Genomic DNA, 16,606 nt, shown 5'->3' with positions numbered 1-16,606 from the left:
CTGCAGTATGTCACACACACACACACACACACACATGCACGCACGCACGCATGCACGCGCGCGCACACACACACACACACACACACACACACACACACACACACACACACACACACACACACACACACATACTCCAATAAATCCAATTTTTTTACAACAAGGGTTCATATTTGAGATTGTAATTAGAGAAAAGAAAAAGTGAGTGTTAAAATGTTTTCATTTGCTTTGTTCTATTGTTTTATCGCGTTCACCGTGCTAAAATGTGGGGCATGCGTACGCATGGGGGCATGCGTACAAGTGGCTAAATATGTCTTTTTAGACACAAAATGCCAGCAGTTTCTTTATTGCTATTTACAGTAACACCTCTAGCCCCGATAAGTCACATCCAACCATGAAAGGTTGCGTTGTATCTTGGGAATGGGCTTATTCTGTGTAAAATGACATATTTTGCCACTTGTACGCATGCCCCCAACCACTGAAAAGAATCTCTAAAACAACAGAAACAACAAAAAAGTAAATTAAATAATTTTAACACTCATCTTTTATATTCTTTAATTACAATCTAAAATATGAACCCTTGTTGTAAAAAACTAAAGTTGTCCTTTAAATTCCACCACTGCACACAGATATGTATATTCCAGATATTATGCCGTTTTGCAAGAGGGTATACCTGTTGGTTGTAGTCCAGGCAGGAATCTCCATGTCGGTCCAGTTTTATATCCAGTGTCTGATGCAGAAAACAGCCTCTGCGGCAGTGAAGATGCTCTCATCCAGGATGTTTCCCTGCATGGTGCTGCAACATGGAAACTATTACTGTTTTTATTTGTGTCCCCTGAAGACAATAGCATGTGCTTAAACTTTGGGTTTGATGACTCATTGTATAAAGAGGCGCAGGTTTTATTTATCCGCACGTTTTGGAATTGAATTCCTTTCTTCACCTTTCTGAGGACCCTCTGCAATGCATGGTGAAGAATAAAACGTGGGTTTTGCATGACAACACATAATGCACTAGTTCAAGGGTCTTCAACAGGGGGTCCGGGACCCCTAGGGGGTCCTCAGAGTTAGGTGTTGTGAGAGTTTGGTGTAGAGGGGGAAAAAGAGCAGACTAAGTACAGAGTGAAAGTATTGACGGTTCAAGTGTTACATATCTGACAACACAAATAGACATGAATCCAAAATACACTGATGATTGTGCTGTCAAATGAAGAAACTATATGGAACCTGGGGGTCCCTTCTTCATCTCTCTCAGGCCAAGCGGTCCTTGGCCTGAAAACGTTGAAGACCCCTGCACTAGTTGACCCAGAGCTCATGGAATGTTTCTAACTTTTCACTCTGTACCGTATTTAACTGCAGAGACAAATAACAGAAATACACTAAAGACAGCAACTTTCTGAATTAATTACATTTTTGCGGCCAGGAAAACAAATAAGCAAAAAGCAAAAATCAACCTCATGGTAGCGTTATAAGAGGGCCATGTGAAAAATGTGGGGCAGAGTGTGCACAGTTTGGCATTGACCGGGCCAACAATAGAGCTGTCAACATTCCTCAGAAATTAAATCCGAATATTGGTCTTAGAAATTGGCTCGAATATCGAATATATTCGAATATTATTATTATTAATATAATTAATATAAATATTATTATTATTGTTAATATTTTTTTTTAATTTACAGGGACAATACAAAAAAATATTATCGACTTGTGAAAACATACAAAATATATATTTTTATTGGATTCAAGCAGCGCGCATGCTGTCACTGTACTCAACAGAACTATGTGTTGAAGATGCATGTCAAGAGTAGTGTGTCACGCAGAAATATGTGACCATGTGTAGGCTATAACAGCTCCTCCTGGGGTAACGTTATTCTATAGGTCACATTTTTCAATATAACACAACATTTGCTAAAGTGTGCATGTTTACTTTCCCTGAGATGGATTAACATTTTCTAAGCCTGGAAATGCCGAGGAGACAACGATATGATGGTGAGTTCCTTCCTTCATAGCAAGGGAAAGTTGGCAAATTAGCAGAAAGATACCCTTTCTGCAACAGTTTGAATTGTTACTCACAGACTCAGAGGGTGAAGCTATCAAGCTAACAGTGTCACAGTGTGTATGATGAGAGAGTTGTGTAACCGAGAGCTATACTTCAATAGTACAACTGTGTGTGTCCAGAGCTTTTTTGTTGTTGTAATAATTTGAATATTGATTTTTATATTCGAATGTAGATTTTTTTTTTCCATATTCGAGGAATATTCGATATTTGAATATTATTTTGACAGCCTTAGCCAACAGTGCCAGAGATTAGCTCGTAACATACAGACGGACGGACACACACACACGAACACACACACACACACACACACACACACACACACACACACACACACACAGCGGAGACAAAGAGCAGGGACGTGCAAAGGATGTTAGAGAGGCAGGGGCTGAAATTTCTAAAAGGGCCTTTTGGTGAAAGTATCGAAAATAGCCTCAAAGCTCACAACATGTCGCACAACATGATGGTCATAAAAGGGATTCTGGGGAATACCCATATATGGACATTTACATAGGTGATGATGTTACCTGTGATATCACCTGTGATGTCGCAGTGATGTGTCAGGGGAACCACAGTAAATACGCAGACAAGATGTGCCGGTTTTCATAGTAAACTTGGGACCTACGGTCGCAATAATACCTAATGATTATGTTTATGGGGTGAAAAATCACGGCGGCACAGATTTTCAACCTGAATACTGTTGCACTTGTGAGGACGATGTGAAAATCTAACAAAGTGTTCTGTGTCCTCAAAAAATATTGCAAAATCTCCACAGCCTACTTAAAACACATCAAAACATATTGTTTTGTGTAGGTTGTTGGTAATTTTCCATTCAGGTTAGGGTTAGCATTGTACTTGGATCATAAATGAGGTGTCTTCACTGTGGAGTTTTAAAAACCATGCTCCATTTCAGCCATTCGAGTAAACTCTTCTCCAGCATTTGAAGCCCCTAAATCTGGTTAGTTCTTCAAGTTAGGGCCCAAAGGAATTTATATCCTCTGAAGACGAGTTCAAATTCTGACTCAGGCCTTAGCCTGTGCGTCCAGATGTGAGTGACGACTCTATTCCAGCTCAGGAAATGAACAGGAGCTTAAGGTTTCTGGATGTGCCCACCTGCTGCAAGCACCAAAACCTAATCGCAGGGGCGTCACAAGGGGGGGGGGAAGTGGTAGTTACTAGGGCCCAAGGTGGAGGGGCTCTAATTATTTTATACTTTAGCTATTGAAAAATAGCAGATCTACAAGCTCACAGCACGGCACTGAGTGCCACACTGCGAGCTTGTAGATTGTAGATCTACTGTTTTTGAAAAGTCGTGAAAATGTGTGCAAATCTTTGAAAATATGACGTATTTTTTTAAGCGAACATTTGTAACTCAAATTTTGCTTCGGGTGGGGGGGAGCTCCCTGGAACTAAATCTTTTGAAATGGGGGTCCGTGGCCAAATACATATCATTTTGGGGGTCCTTCACATAAAAAAGGTTTGAGCATCACTGACATAGAGACATAGGTTTTTCAAAAAACCTTAGAAGGATTTGAAATATTCAAAGATTTTTCACGATTTTTCAAAAATAGTACATCTACAGGCTCGCAGTGAGCTTGTATATCTGCTATTTTTCAATAGTTAAAGCACAAAATAATGTGTAATAACACGTTCCCAGTCTAAAAGGGTTAAACCCTCTCCCCCTACGAAGAACATTCATGGGGGCCCCGCAGTGAATCCTTGTACCCAGCACCAAAACCTTATCCCACACAGCCTTGCTGACAGAGAACACATTTGGTAGAATGATTTGGCTCAAGGGACAGGCAGTCTCTCTCACACACACACACACACACACACACACACACACACACACACACACACACACACACACACACACACACACACACACACACACACTACTGTCATCTCAAAACCGATTACACATCTCCATTCAGAAACATTGCCATTCAGAAGATTGACTTCCATTATTCTAAATGGAGGTGTCACCTAAACCTAACCTAAACCCTAACCTTTCTGAATGGAGGTCTGCCCCCCTCAAGACCACACTTTTATCTTAATGGCACAGGCATGTTCCAGTTCTTTCAATCAACTGATATTCAACATTGGATATCAATTATGTGCAGATACAATATATTATGGATATAATAGAAGTAGGAACCATGCACACCACTGCGTTCAAGCATCTTAAGGTGTGTCATAATGACTAATGTACATACTTTTCTCTATTATCCTTGATTAGTGGGTAATCAAGTGTGTAAGAACCCTATTGTACCTGCTAGTTTTATTAATTATTGTTACTTTTGCTGCAACAATGCAGAGGAATAAAAACCAAAGAATGTTAGTTACTCTTGTGTACTCGTAACCTACTGTACTGTAATACTGTATAAGAAGATGTAACCACAAAACTCATGAATCTTGAATCTTGATGGTTCAAACCAACCATATGTCCTCATGTAAAATGGTGAAAAGGAGGCATTTTCAATGAAACGTGGGCGGCTCCCACAGGCTCATCTGACTCATAGCCCGTTTCATTAGGCCAAAGTGGAAAATACAGCACATGCCTCTCTCTCACACTGCATGTGCAGGAACATGAAGACCACAGAAATCATTTTATGATAATGGCCGTATTATTGCTGTGCGTGGCAGCCGTCCATGTTACTGGTTTTCGCTGTTGAAAAGCTGTCCTATGGTGGTTAGATTCAGCTCTGTTCCCAGCGTTGTTTGTCGTCTCATCAGCTCACGCTGCCTTTTCCTTGAAGCATGCTCAGTATTTTGTGAGTTTTCATTCACAGTATTAATCAGAATCCAGTCGATGAGCCTGCATAGACCCTTTGAGTCTCATCGGTGTTGCTAAGCAGTTCCAGGGATCACACATCATACAGTGTGCTGCTGGAACGGTTGATCCAACCAACTGGAAAATGGAAACAGTTCTGTCATTTGGACATAAAGAAACGACTATTGTGAAGGGGAGTGGGGACTGTGATGGCAAATCAAATACATGTTTTTTTGGTTCAGCATATGGTTGTATTTCTAGACAACTAGAAAGGCTCAAGGCAGACTTGTTTGCCTATAATGTAAGTGAGGTAAGATATTCATGAGATTGTTATGACTGCATTGTTTTGAGAACTTGTAACATGAGCAGGAAGTTGTGTGTACATAGTAGAGTAGAGCAGCGGTTCTCAAAGTGGATTCCAGGGACTCTGTGGGTTCCTTTAGGGGGTCTAAATTGACCCATTAAGTCTGTAACTCTGACAGCGTACAAATGGAACCAACCATAATGGGTTCAAATGAACCCCTTACGGGTTCATTTGGTTCCATTTTGAACGATGTCAGAGTTAAGGGGAGACCTTGAAATTTGAAAGTTTGAGAAACACTGGAGTAGATATTCGAGGATCCCCTACCTCACAGAAGAGAAACATGATACTACTAACACTGTGCTGAGCCCCCCTTGTTTCAGGTTCAGCCTCAATCCTCCAGAGCACCCTAAAGGCTGGTTCAGCATTCATTTGTTTGAACCTGACCTAAACCCAAACCGAGCATCTGACGTCTGAGACCTGGGTCTCTGGCTCTGTTAACACATGGTAACATCTAGACATGGCTTGTGTCTTTTCACCGCTTGCTGACTCTGAAACCAACGTGATCACCTCACGCTGTGCCAAGCGGACGCCAGACATCAGGACGTCTAGCTACAGAGTTGTAAAATGTATCTTAGCAGATGGCGGTGAGATCCAGACCCAGATAAATGGCATTTTTTGTTAGGAAAGACAGTTTGCTCCAGCATAAGGTGAACAGTGAAGTCTCACTGCTCGACGCCAAAATACATACACCCGTCTCAACAGACCGGTTACATGTGACAATTACCTCATGTGCATTCTCTGACATGGGGCTAGAATTACACCGTCATGTTTGCCTTCCCGGCCTTCTTGTGTGGCTGGGGAGAGGTTGTCTTCGTAGAGGAATTGTCGCCTTGACACTGACAGACCAGAATACGAAAAGGATGTGTTTTATAATTGCAGCTATTATAGCTGACGTGAAAAGCTTGCACGACAATAATCCACAGTCTAGGCTACATCTGGTAGGAATTTCAGCCAGCTTCATCTGAGGAGCTGATTGGATAATATAAGAAAGGATCCCCCCCCCCACACACACACACACACACACACACACGCACTCTCTTCTCTCTCTCTCTCTCTCTTTTTATACTTTTTATGGACTTAATTAGAAGTGACCTGTAACTTAACTGCAGTTTATCCATGTGTTCATTATTACAGCATGAACTGAGAGTCTCTTTACCTGCATCATGTCTTAAGTGTTTTTAACGCTAATTAGCTGATCCAGTGTGACATCTCCAGATGTTGTTCTGTGGATTCTAACGCTGAAACTGCTCGAACTCAATGTTTCCCCCAGAACGCTGCAAGGCAAGACATTTTTAGCCCGATGCCAGTGAACATCAGACACCTCCACCCCTCTCACTTGTTTGTGCTCTGATGGAAATGAGCATGTTGATGGAGCTGACACACACATTTTCCCACCTTGCCAGTGAACGGTTTGTTCCTAGTAGGTAATGTCGTCACTAAGGGGAAGGCAAGCAAAAGGAACCACCACAAACCAGGGTGAATACTCCGATTATGACCAAGACAGTCTTATGCTTTTACACGAATAGAAAATAAACACCCAGTGTGTGTGTTTGTGGGTTTTTCACTGGGATTAAGGAGACATTTCCTCAGCGTTTTCATAGTTTCCACAAAACTTGCAGGAGTGAAGAGCGGTAGCATTTCAAACCACACCCAGAGCATTGTGTGGATGTTGGAGAGAAGGCCAGTCCTGATCCAGTTGTTCCTCAGACAAGGGGTTCCAAAACTTTTCTATGCCAAGGACCCCCTAAATAGCCATAGCCTCTGGCTGCTATTGGGAAATCCCAGATAATAGCAAAAAATCCTGTTCTATGAGCTCACTAATAGGTCGGACGGCAACAATGACATGCCCAAAATAGGGACGAAGTTTATGTGATTAAAAACTGGCACACTATGTACTATGTACTGTGTATATATATGTTACAGTGTTTTTGAGGTACCATGCAGTGAGATTGGGACTGGAGCGCTCCTTTTGTAGTTCACCTTATGGGCAGTCCCCGGAAGGAGCCGGTGCCATGGCATTGGTCCGACGTCTCATTGTTACAATTTCCCATTAGTCTGACGCTGGTGAATGCTAACCTGGTGAATGCTAACCTGCCGACACTGGTGAATGCTAACCTGCCGACTCTGGTGAATGCTAACCTGCCTACACTGGTGAATGCTAACCTGCCGACGCTGGTGAATGTTAACCTAGTGAATGCTAACCTGCCAACACTGGTGAATGCTAACATGGTGAAATCTAACCTGGGGAATGCTAACCTGTCGACGCTGGTGAACCTTAACCTGATGGTGACCTGGTGAATGCTAACCTGCCAAAGCTTGTGAATGTTAACCTGGTGAATGCTACTATGCCAAAACCTAACCTTAACCTCAGTAAAACTATGCTTAAACCTAACCTGGTGAATGCTAACATGCCGAGGCTGGTGAATGCTAACCTGGTGAATGACAACCCTAACCTGAGTAAAACTATGCCTAAACCTAACCCTGTAGGACTAATGAGATGTCCGACTTATGGGCAGTCCCCGGAAGGAGGCGCTTGCTCCACCTTGCGCCCAAAATGAGCGCTCCTGATCTTAATCTCACTGAATCTCAAAAACACTGTGACGTGTGTGTGTGTGCGTGCGTGCGATTATTTAGCCCTCACTTTGAAAACCTGTGCCTCAGATAATCTGCACAGCCTGTCCCTAAGTCTCATTCGTCCTGTGTTGCGTGTACCTGATGGGATTCTGTTCCATGTGAGAGCTGCCCCTCATTAACGCAGGGAGAAAAGGGTCAGGACAGCTTTGAAACCCCTCTGCAGAAAGCAGCTGTACTTTCTTCCACCCAGATGAGGTCACAAAGGTTGTGTACATCAAACAAATCAACCTTATAACCGCACATGTCAGCCCAGCTACATCATTACATCTTTGGTCAATAAGTCACAAGATCATATAAGACCCACCCACTGTATTGTTAACGGTCTGTGTTCACTTTAGTGTACTCTCACAAGGGAATATATATATACGTAATACATGTTTCTGAATTGAGGTGAGATATTTGGCAATGGTGAAATATTTCTTTCCTCTTTCACGTTTACTCATAACAAGGCAAATTAGATTAAAAATAACTTAAAATACAGCTCAGAGGTCATAGCATGCAAGTAATGGAGACAATTGTTCAAATGCCATTAGTCCAAGAGAAGTTCCATTACCTCCCTAAGACGTGACTGCAATCTCTTGGATTCTTGCCATTTCTCATTATAGTGGAATTCCCATCTCTCAGTCATTTGGACCAGGCCAACTGCTTAGCATACGTTAACAAACAGTCATGTGTCAGAACATTAAACAGCTTGTAACTCAAATGGGATATGACAACATTTCCAGGCTACGGTTGCCAAGCAACGCCATAACATTGTAATGCCATGCAGGAAATATCGGACGGGGAAATGGCCTTCAAACATGCAACAGAACATGTATGTAGAACAACCCTGTGTTGTAAATGCTTGCGTCTGTTGGAGAGTTTCTCCATCGCAGGTTGTTGGTATTTTGTCTACGCTCTTTTAGAGTTCTGTCTGAATTAAGTTACATTTACATAATAGCCAATTGCCCATAGAGACTTTATTCAAACGGATGTGATGGACTACGGTTCATTTCTCTGCACAGCGTCGAATGGGAGAAGGTCTGTTTTCACTCACTGACAAGAATACAGATATTCCTGCATGGAATCCTCCCTCTGGTTGGCCTGGACCTCAAAAATAAAATATAGTTCAGCTCTACTCCACTGGCTGTAGAATGTGCCTGTTGACATTAAGGGCATCTTGTTTAAAAGCTATGAATTATCACTATGCTCTGTGGAATTTACAGATTTGGCTGAGAAATGGTTTTGCAGCAAAACAAGTCTCTGTGAAAGTTATAGCCTACTACAAGGCTGCTTTCTCACTGCAGCTTAAATTTTGATTTTACTGTAATAGCTGTGGAGCAATTGGTTTTATGACCTCATTTTGCACCCGTAGTAGAATTGCAAACAGTTTTGAATGTCTTTTCCACTAGTTTGGGAATTTGGGATTTCTAACGGAGTCGGTTGCAACACCGTTGCAAATGTCACAGAGAAAACGAATCCATCACGAAGACTAAAGAGTGCAGTGCAGCTGAGGCACTTCATTATGTATGGCAGCGTGTTGGCGCTTCTCCCAACAGGCACGTTGGCTCTGCCAAACCAGAACATCTTGCACATTCCTCAATGATACATCTGCAAGGGTGCTGCTCTGTGCTTCTCAAACTGTTTGTGTCCAAGGCTCACCAAAGGGCAAGGCAACATCTTGAGGCACACCTGTATCCATATCTGTACTATAGTGTGTGTGTGCGTGTGTGTGTGTGGGTGTGTGACAGAGAGAGGGGAGACCAAGCTAACAAGAAAGAGAGATGCACTGACAAATTGTGACAAACTTGCATTTAAAGAGTAACTACTGTATATGGAAACCTCTGAATTACACCAATGTCTGTGTTAACTGATGCTGTTTTTGCTCACTTGGTTTTTTTTCTTATTTTTATCGTATTATCATCATCATCATCATCATCACCACTAGTAAATCTGTATTATAACCTTTTTGAGCGGTGCTCCTGGAAGGAGCTAAGCTCCAACATCTGGCAATGTCCGGTTCCCCAAAAATGTCCAGGCTCTGAAGTGTGGCCTACCTCTGGCCTAGATATGGCCTAAATCTTGGCACAAACTGCTCAAAGTTTGTTGTACGTCCAAGGTCCCATTGGCCAAGCACGTAGGTGCGTGCGTGCGTGTGTGTTTAAAGCTCTGTTGTGATGCAATACGTTTTCACTGTGATGTTGTGTGTAGTTCTGTTAGTAGTGCTAAAGAGATTAATAACAGAGCTGAGACTTCTTCACCAGATGATTCAACATGGGCCCAACAGAGATGGGGGAGAACTTCCTTCAGCAGATGATTCAACATGGGCCCTACAGAGATGGAGGGAGAAAAGGCGAGAGAGGGAGGGACGAGGAAGGAGAGAATCCCACTCCAGGTTTGTGACATCATCCTCCCCACTGCTCACATCCAGACCAAACAGGGGTATGAGTCTGGTTCTCGTTTAAGTCGTCTTTTCTTTTTCTTCTTTCTTTTTTTTTCCTTTCTTCCCTCCTCTCTCTCCCTTCTGTTTTTTTTCCTTCCTTTTTCCCCTGTCTTTTTTGGAAGAAAGTGGGAGGAGGGAAAAGAGAGGTGGCAGAGCTCCAGGAGTTTGGGAGTTTGTCCCATCCCAGCCTTGGAGTCCGAGCCACAGCTCCTCTGGTGAAGTGACCGAGAGGGTGCCTGTCTCCTGTCTCTGTCCGTTTCCAAACGTCTTCCCCCCCTCCTCCTCCTCCCCTCCTCACCCAGGATTGTTTCCTCTGCACCTCGCTTTACCGGTGACCCCCCACCAACGTTCTTCTTCTCATCTGCATTCTCTCGGGAGGAGCTGGACCAAGGACCAAGGGAGAAAGTACCCAGGAGGATAATGACCGACAGGCCAACGCGGTGTCGTCATTTAGCATAGCCGCTCTCTCCCCTTTTGTTTTTTCGTTGGTTCATTCATTCATTTTTTTTATATAAATTTTTTTTTTACCCTAAACCAAATACTGTGGAATACAACTGCTTCAGCTCTTGGTAAGTGGAAGGAGAAGCTTTGGGTGTTTTATTACTTTCCAAAATAGAAAAAAAAGCTTAAAACAAGAGAGAGAGAAATGCTGCAGGGCTTTTCTTTGGCGTTATTCTGTTTTGTGCACACTGACACCGACCTTGATTGAAGGCATGTGTGTGAGAATGACCACAGATGGCTTTCTAGTCTTGAACACGTGAGCATATGATGGGTGCCATATCACAGGGTTCTGAGACTTTTTTTCCCCAATCTTTTTACGCACAGTTGGTAAATATCAGACAACGTGCGTTTAACATACTGTAGGCTATATGAGTGAAGCCTGCATTTTGGTGTGGAGAAGAGTGGAAGGGTTGGAGGTAAACCACAGTCAGGGCAAAAGGAGGAGCCCTCTGCAATGTGTTTGACTCCGGTGATGTGGGGAGCGCTGGGAACGAACAGAGATGGGCGCACGCGGCCGTGCGCGCATGTGTGTGGCGTGTACGCGGGCGTGTGCGTGCCCCCATGCATGTGTGTGTGTGTGTGCCCGTGCGTGCATGCATGCTTGCGTTATTCACACATCATGCATACGTGTGTGTGTGTGTGTGTGTGTGTGTGTGTGTGTGTGTGTGTGTGTGTGTGTGTGTGTGTGTGTGTGTGTGTGTGTGTGTGTGTGTGTGTGTGTGTGTGTGTGTGTGTGTGTGTGTGTGTGTGTGTGTGTGTACCCTTTACAATTGTGTCCTTTACCTTTTGAGGTGCTTCTTCTCTGTTGCAACTTTCTATTTGCTGATTGGGTTTTAAAATAATTGTCTCTGTGTATTACACACAAAGATCCAAGCTGAGATACTTGAGTTGTCCTAGATCTGTGAACATATAAAGATCTGCATGCATGCCTCAATATGATGCATTCTCCTTCAAACAGTCTGCCGGCCGGCAGTTTAAGCAGTTTGATTCTCCTATTTGCAATGCAAAGTTACATTTACCGTTCACTGTTTTTCCTTTGAACCTCCCTAGGGGTAAATATGTTTTCTTGTTACTTAAAGAGTCACAAAATTAGTTGTCTCTTGTGACATCAAATTGGCACGATCGTGTTCAGTGGATTCTCAAAGTGGGGTTCAGGGAACCTGAGCTGGTTCCAAATGGACCCTTACAGGTCTGTAAGTCTGAGAGTGTACGAATGGAAACAAATGGACCCTTATGGGCCCATTTGGTTCCATTTGCCCACTCTCATTGACTGAAATTACTAAGTTTGAGAACCACTGGTCTAGTTTTTCCTAAAGAAATTAATCTTCCCTGAACAGTTAGATAACATTCAAACTGTATTATCAGGCAAAGGTTTTTACCAGTGGTGTAAAGTAACTAAGTACAAACTGAACTTAAAGGACAACTTCACCACTTTTCAACCTATCTTCATATAATTGGTCCACACTAATGTTCATGATAAAATAGCATCATTTCTTTCTACTCGGTCTCAGAGGAGGGCTGTGGGCAGGTCAGAAACCCATCGTCATGTGACATCATCGGTGGAGAATCCAAGCTAATAGAAAATGCAGTCTTTCTATTCTAAAAAGTTGCAATGTTAAAGTGGAAGCCATTGTTCTCGTGATAATAAAAATCTAAATATTCTTTCAAAAATATATATATATATTTTTTAAAATCTGTCAAACAATGATCTCACAAGACATTACAATTAATTACAATTTTGGGGCATTTTTACTTTACTACTCCAATACATCTCAGAGGCAAATATACTTTCACTCCACTACAATTATTTTAAAACTTTAGTTACTAGTTGCTTTGTAGATTTAGATTTTTATTTTACGAAATATACATTAACCACTTGGAGCCCTATACAAATTTGAAAATAGCCAATAGACATTTTTTGTACACATTTGAAAAGTTAAAACTTGACATTCTGCATAACGAGTACTTTCTACTTTTGGTACTTTGAATACACTTTTATACCAATACTTTTGTAGGCTACTTTTTACTAAAAAGTACTTTTCCCACGACTGGTTCTTACAATCAGTGGTTGAACGGAGGGAGATATCCTCAGCACAGCAGTGGCTGATCACCACACCCTCTGAAGTCAATGCACAAGTGGAAAGTGTGAAGAAAGAGTGTTTTCCACACCACTGGCCAGATGGGCTATGGAAACCAGGGGGAGTTTGGTCCTTCGGACCAACGAGCAGGGTGAAAAACCAGGTGTGAGCCATTAATCTTCAACTTCTCCTACAAGGTTGTCCAACAAGTTTGAGACAAGAGGAATTCAAGAGTACTTTCGTGGAAATGTTTTATTGTGTGCAATTTGTGATTTCTTTTCTCTCTCCAGTTAAGTTCATTTCATCTGCTAAATTAATTAAACTGGAAGTCTGGAACTGAAATGCTTAATATGGCCATAAATAGCGATGTTATGAGAGTCACATAGTTTTTATAGGTTGATAAGACTTATGATGCTGGGAGCAAGATATTGTTTGTTGTTCAAAAGCAAGGAATTACTTTCTTACCACAAATATTTCTACAGAATATTTTATCAGGACTCAGCTCCATAAGTCAGGTTGAAAGATCTTGTGGCGTTACATCATCGAGAACAGTCTTAGCAAAGAGAATTCTTTATAACATTCGAGCTGTGGTTCCCAAAGTGTGGTCCAGGGTCCCCTGCATTTATGTTTCATGACTCATGATCATTCCTGTTGCCCCCCCCCCCCCCCCCCCCAGACGAGAAGGTTCTTTAACCTTGAGTGTAACCTTTGAAATGGTAGAATTGATGGTTTGGTTTTCTGGTAATTGCCAGATTTGACATAAGTGCAATTTAGTCATCAGTTCTGCTACAATAAGTGCATGGTTAATTTGGAGGAGTTGGGATAGTGTAAAACAACTTACTTTTGCTGATTTACTTTCCTCAAATATGTTTGCTTTTCAGTGTTATAACGTACTGTATGAAACAACCTTGCATTTCAGTTTCAAGCTTTGTACTATTATGAAAACAAGAGGCCAAGTTCTGATGTACTGCATGCATTTATTTATATCTAGTAGAGGCAGCAAGGAAGTGCTTAATTGGTGGTTAATTAACTCAAAAGCATGATAATATCTGCGGTCATCTTTAAGGAATGCACAGTCTGTCGTTAGGGTTTAAGGAATGCTGGGGGAAGTTGTTGATAGACAAAATATAATTAGAGACAGAGTTCATGACCTCAAATATATGACTCAAACTTGGAACAAAAATAGACCTTTAGGTCGACTATAATTCATTTTCAATAACAAATACAAACTCACCTCCACAGCTGTCATGGATCATGCATGTTTTTTTTTTTCTGCAACAGACTAACTGTAGAAATGTCAAGTTCATTGTGCAAATGCGGCCATAGCCTGAGGGCATATAGATTGACCTACAGCTGCGAGGTGTCAGACAGACTGATACAGACCATCTGTGTTGTTCTGGACCTCTGGCCTCCCTGACTCCTGGTCCAGTTTGAACTTCAGCATTGATCCCTCTCTCATCTGCACCACATATGTCATGCCCTGCTGATAGTAACAGTACTGCAATGCAGAAATACTTTGTTATAGGGCATAGTCACTCAGCACTTTTATTCTACCTATGAGGGCGGATTCGGCCAATGCATTTCAACGGGAAAGGAGCTGATTTTAAATAAATCCGTAAATGGTAGTAAACAATGAATGCTTCGGCAGAATCCGCCCTCATATAAGTAGAATAAAAGTGCAGTGTGACCGTGCCCTTACAAGCAAAAGTCCGGACTTCAAAATGTACTCAAAGAACAAATGTATTGGTATCAAAATGTACTTCAAGTACCAAAAGTAGAAATTACCCATTAGGCAGAATGTCCCATTTCACACGTTTTCAAATGTATGAAATGTATCCACCAGTTTCCTGTGTCCTATGAGCCTTTGCGTGAAAGGTGGGCATCACTTCCCGTTCCTTTTAGCTGTTTCATTCTGATTGGTTGCTGCTGCTGCTGCTGCTGTGAGCATATAGACATAGAAAGGTAGACGCCTCCTTTGGCTCTGGTTCGCGGGACTCGGCGACCGGTCATTTCCCACTTCCACGTGCGTCACAGAACTGGTAGTTGGTAGGCCAATCAGAGGCAGGTTCGGGTGGGTCTTTTTGTACGCAGCCTGAGCCGCGCAACATCGGAACTAGCTCTGTTGAATTGAATTGATAAGTCCCGGAAAAGACGCTCTATGATTGGCCACTAGTGACTTTGACATCAGCGTGGTCACCGGCATTCCCAGACGTACGGCTTCCAGTTGTTGCACGTGACGTCGCTCCAATGAACTGCAGCTGCGAATGAGGCATCTCGCTTTTTACATCTGTGGCTGTGAGCCTGTGGAACCTGAATCTCTGCATGGTGATTACATGGTGCTAAGTGATTTGAATCAGCTGTGTGGAGGAAGTGTAGCACACACACACACCCTTTTCCCCAGTAACCTCACTGGGAAATTTGTGGATAGAACATCGTTTTAAAATAGCAGATCTACAAACTCTGGCCAAATGTATTTAGGGCTGAAGTGGTTAATGTATGTTTTGAAATAATAATACAAACTAAATTAAATTTACATGGAAACTATAATTTGCCTCTGAGATGTAGTGGAGTAGAAGTAAAAGCACTGAAAATTGGAAATACTCCAAACATACCTCAGATTTTGAACAGTAATTGAGTAAATGTACAGATAGTTACTTAACACCACTGGACGGTTGCACACAGAGGCCTGTGCTCCAGTGTGTGAACAATAAACCTTGTTTACAGTTTAAAATGTGAAACACATTCATGTTGACACGGATACCCTTGTGTGCTTTCTTTGCTTCTGATATGGACGAGTTTACACCCTTAACCACTTATTGAACCGTGGCATCACTATTCCAAATTCAGTATTATTCAGAATCCATATAGCGTCATACATACTATAAGCAAGTTAAACACATACTGTACATGGGTCAGTGACGTGACGCCCCAAAAAATGTGTTTTTAAAAAAACTTTAAATTGCAGGCATAAAAGTTATTTACTTTTGTTCTACTCACTCTCAACCTTATGGAAATACATTTTGTTTTTAGATATTTTATTGGAATCAGACTTTATTCAGCAGTTTGTTGTACTTGTGCCTAAAATCGTCATATGGTGTGACATGAAAATAATTGTTCATAAAATGAAAATGGAGTACATCTTTCTTAAGTTACTCACTTTATCAAAGTCCTTTATCATAACTAACCAGTGATCCACTATAGTTTTTTGAAAATTAATTATATCTGTATATTTTTTTCATAATCGACACTCTGTGTGAGGCCCATGTTCATGATCTTACAACATATTTTAAATGTATTCTGTCAAAACTTTCTCTAAAATTACACAAATATTTGTGACTCTTCCTGATAATATTCTCTATGTAATCCATAAACATTTTTTTGGTTTAATCATTAATAAAGGTATGATTTCTCACTATTTGGAATGTCACACCAAATGATTTAGTGTCACACCGTATGATCATATCTTCATGTGTCAAAGCAAACTGTGTTTTAACCTACCTATTAGTGAGTACTGAACTTTACTGATTGATTAAACAATTACCCAGGATAACATGGCCTTAATATTTCTGAACAGGATATTATTGTAGGGCTTTAACATGGGATAAGAAAGAATTGTAGTAGTAGATGGATGATGAGGATGTGCACAGGAATGCTACGCACACCTAAGTCTTCTGCCGGCCCACGGCAGAAGGATCCTAAAGGGACAATAAGGCGCATAGCCACACTTGGAGCCAAGGCATTGAAGGCAACATTTTATTAACACCAATTAGTGGAAACAGAACTC

At 41.7% G+C, this 16,606-nt stretch overlaps 1 protein-coding gene across 1 annotated transcript in view; it reads left to right on the top strand.

Annotated features, from left to right (window-relative positions):
• The first annotated feature begins 10,547 nt into the window (after window positions 1-10,547).
• The window catches only part of LOC308307771 (collagen alpha-3(VI) chain-like), a 127,505-nt gene continuing 121,446 nt past the window's right edge, over window positions 10,548-16,606 (top strand). The window contains exon 1 of the mRNA XM_080753050.1: window positions 10,548-10,812. The gene's annotated coding sequence lies outside the window, so the exon portion shown is untranslated. The remainder of the gene's footprint in view (window positions 10,813-16,606) is intronic.

The sequence above is a fragment of the Nannobrachium achirus genome, assembly GCF_963921795.1.
Source record: "Nannobrachium achirus genome assembly, chromosome: 22".
Taxonomy (NCBI): domain Eukaryota; kingdom Metazoa; phylum Chordata; class Actinopteri; order Myctophiformes; family Myctophidae; genus Nannobrachium; species Nannobrachium achirus.
The sequence above is the reverse complement of the archived record's forward strand: the minus strand, read 5'-3'. Positions and strand labels throughout refer to the sequence as shown.